Source organism: Dipodomys spectabilis, unplaced genomic scaffold (genome assembly GCF_019054845.1).
Source record: "Dipodomys spectabilis isolate Male_0828 unplaced genomic scaffold, ASM1905484v1 ptg000023l, whole genome shotgun sequence".
In the NCBI taxonomy this organism is placed as follows: domain Eukaryota; kingdom Metazoa; phylum Chordata; class Mammalia; order Rodentia; family Heteromyidae; genus Dipodomys; species Dipodomys spectabilis.
Window position 1 is genome coordinate 3,577,950 of NW_024870700.1, and position 3,737 is coordinate 3,581,686.

Genomic DNA, 3,737 nt, shown 5'->3' on the forward strand with positions numbered 1-3,737 from the left:
CCTCAAAAGAAATAGAATCGTTTTGTGTCCTATCTAGTTGAGCTGTCTTTTGTTTTGTTTTGCTTTTAACCCAAAACTATCATATCAAAGCTGTTGAGTACAGTCTAAGGATGAATCATCTTCCAATGAATGGCCTAAAGATGAATGGTATGGCTCAGAAATCTAACAAATGTATAATATAAAATCGTATTTTCTTCTGTGTTGAAAGACTTTTTTAAAGATGAAGATATTTATGGATGAAAGTACATGACATCTAAATTTGCTTCAGAATAATCCAGTGAGAGGGGAGGAAGCAGGAAAAACAAATGAAGAACTCACAACTATAGCTTGGTCATCGTGTGGGTGTGTAATGGTACATGGGGGTTCTAAAAGGTAAGCCAGCATCAGAGTTATCTGGAAGGTTTGTTAAAACACAGGTAACAGGGTCACACTCAGAAATTCTGTTTCAAGAAGTCTTGGGTAGGACCTGAGGATTTGTATTATAGCAAGTTTTCAAGGCATGTCAGTTTTCTCATACCTTTGACACAAACATGGAGTTTTTTGAGAGATACAACTTAAGGGAAAAAAGATGTTATTCAGTTGGGCTCATGGTTTCAGAAGCCTTTAGTCCATGTTGGCTCCATTGTTTCTGGGCCTGTGGTGAGGCAATGCGTCATCACAGAAGGGTGTGGTAAAGCAGAGCTGTTCATCTCATGGCAGCCAGGAAGAAGAGAGAAGAAGAACCTGCTCAAGACAAGATATGACCTTCACAGGTACATCAACTAGTGACCTACTTCCTCCAAGCTAGTCCCTACCTCCTAAAGTTTCTACCAACCCCCTAAATAGCATTACCAGCCAGGGGACCAAGCCTTCTACGCATGAGGCTGTGGGAGTCATTTCATATTCAAAGCATAACACAAGGCATGCTGGTGCTGCTGGCCCAGGGACCCCATGTTGAGAACCACTGTATTATATTTACCCTCTATTTTTATGTGATCAAAAATATCAGAATCAAGTGGAGCTGTACTCAGCTGGCAGAACAAAACAAGATGCAGGGGAAAGAGTCTCTGCCACTGCCTGCCCCTGCTCTCACACAGTCAGCAGCTGAAAAAGATGGAGCGGAGACACAGACCCCAGGAAAACCTTGCATCAACTCTATTCAAATTAGATCCAGTGTAGAGGGGGGAAAATTAGTGTTGGTTTTCCTCATTTACTTTGAACCTGTGTCTGTGTAATTGTTATAGAGTATGACAGCTTCGGAGCTGATCTGGGACTGCACAGTTAAGTAATATGAATAACCATGGTTCCTAACACTTTTTTTAATGCAGGAGCTAGAATTAAGTGGTGATTTATATAGATTGATGGCACCACCTCCCACATTTGCCTGAAACTCAGGTTGGGTTCAGAATGTATAGTCAGAAATCTTTCTCCCCAGCTCTTCTGATAAATCCAGTTCCAAAGCATGAATGTCAAATGTCCTGGATCTACTTGAGTCGAAATGTACCACACAATGAACAAAGAAAACCTGAAGCATGAAACTGGGTGGTCACAGGAAGGACACTAAGAATTTAGCTGAATTTTATTTCTTTTAAAGACCTACTTGCAAAACAAATACTTCATGCCAGATCTGAGGATTTCATTTCATCTTGTTTTTGTAATAGTACTGGGGTTTGAACTCATGTGGCTTTTTGCTTGCTAGGTAAATGCCCTACCTCTTGGGTCATGCTTCTAGCTCTTTTAGGTTCGGTATTTTTAAGGTAGGGGCTCTTTTTATGCCTAAACTGTCCTAGACTATGATCATTATTTTTATGTTTCCCACCATAGCTCAGATGATTGGTATGTGCTATAACTCTCAGCTTTTTCTGTTGAGTTTAGGATCTCCCAATATTTTTTTTTGCCCAGACTCTCCATAAAACTCCTTCCTCCTGATCTCCACTTCCTAAGGAGCCAGGATTTCAGACATAAGCCACTGGCACCCAGCTCAGTCATTGAGTTTATATACTCTGGAATATGTAAATATATATTCCAAAGAAATGGTCCTTGGCCTTAAGGATTTCGCATCTAGTTTCAAAAGCAGACAGATGAATGCAGTTGCAATATTATCAGCTATAGGACAAGAAATTAGATGAACGTTGTGGAAGCCTAGATGAGTAAGTTGTTCATTTTTGACTAATGAGAAGCTACAAAGAAACATTTTCATGGATGGCATTTGTTATGGTGTGGATAAATGTTTCACATATATTAAAGATTCTTCCTCAGCCTGTGGAGATATTGGCACCACAGGTGTTGGAACCTTTGAAAGATGAGTCCTTAGATTATTGGGGGCTTACTTCTTAAGAGAATTGTGAGACCCTGTTCTCTTCCTTTGTCTCTTTGCTCTCTGGCTTATGTGCTCTGCCACATGCTACTACCATGCGGTGGTGCTACCTCATCACAACCCCAACACAATGGAGCAAATGGATCACAGACTTGAACCTCCAAAATTGTAAGCTAAATAAACATTTTTCCTTTATGCATTGATGATTTCAAGGATTTTTTTACAGCTACAGAAAGTTGACTAAATGGCATTCTAGCTTATTCTAGAAAAATGAGACCCATTTGTTAAGAAACGAAGTGAAGGGGAGTGGTGTTCAAGAAAAAGAAATAGTGCAAGGAACATATGGATGAGTAAAAGTCACAAATCAGCTGGATGCCATTGGCTTATGCCTGTAATTAGCTATTCAGGAGGCTGAAATCTAAGGATCATGGTTGGTTCTAAGTCAGCTCAGGCAGTAAAGTCTGTGAATGAGACAGTTAACACCAATTAAGCACACAAACACACACATACACAAACACATGTACACAAAAAGCTGAAAGTAGGGCTAGTGGAGAGCTATTGCTCAAGTGGTAGAATGCTCACTTGGAGCAGAAAAGCACAGGGACAGTTCAAGTTGCAAAACTGGCACAGAAAGAAAGAAAAAGAAGAAAGAAAGAAAGAAAGAAAGAAAGAAAGAAAGAAAGAAAGAAAGAAAGAAAGAAAGAAAGAAAGAAAGAAAGAAAGAAAGAAAGAAAGAAAGAAAGAAAGAAAGGAAGAAAGGAAGAAAGGAAGGAAGGAAGGAAGGAAGGAAGGAAGGAAGGAAGGAAGGAAGGAAGGAAGGAAGGAAGGAAGGAAGGAAGGAAGGAAGGAAGGAAGGAAGGAGGAAGGAAGGAAGGAAGGAAGGAAGGAAGGAAGGAAGGAAGGAAGGAAGGAAGGGGAGAAGGAAAGAGAGAAAGAGAAAGAGAGAGAAAGAGAGATAGAGAAGAGAGGAAGGGAGAAAGGGAGGGAAGGAGGGAGGGAGGGAGGAAAGGAGGGAGAGAGAGAAGGAAGGAAGGAAAAGGAAAAAGAAAAAGAAAAGAATCATTTAAGTCTCGAATCAATGGAGTAATTTGGCAGGATTAAGTGTGAGCTGTGAAGGAGGAGGCTGGTGATAAGTTTAATCTGCTCTATGTATCATAGTAAAAATGATTACTCTATCTTAGGAATACTATGGACCAAATTGTGTCCCCCCTCAAATTTATATGCTAAAGCCCCAACACTCAATGGGACTATGTGTGGAGAAAGAGCATTTATTTAGAAGATGGTTAACGTTCAACAAGGTCATAAAGACAGGGTCAAAATCTAGAATTGGTGGCCTTATTGGAAGAGGCAAGTAATGTCACATACAAAGCTGTTGAGTACATAGTGAGAAAGCAACTCTCTTCAGTCCAAACCTGACCAGGCTGACACCTTCATCTTATTT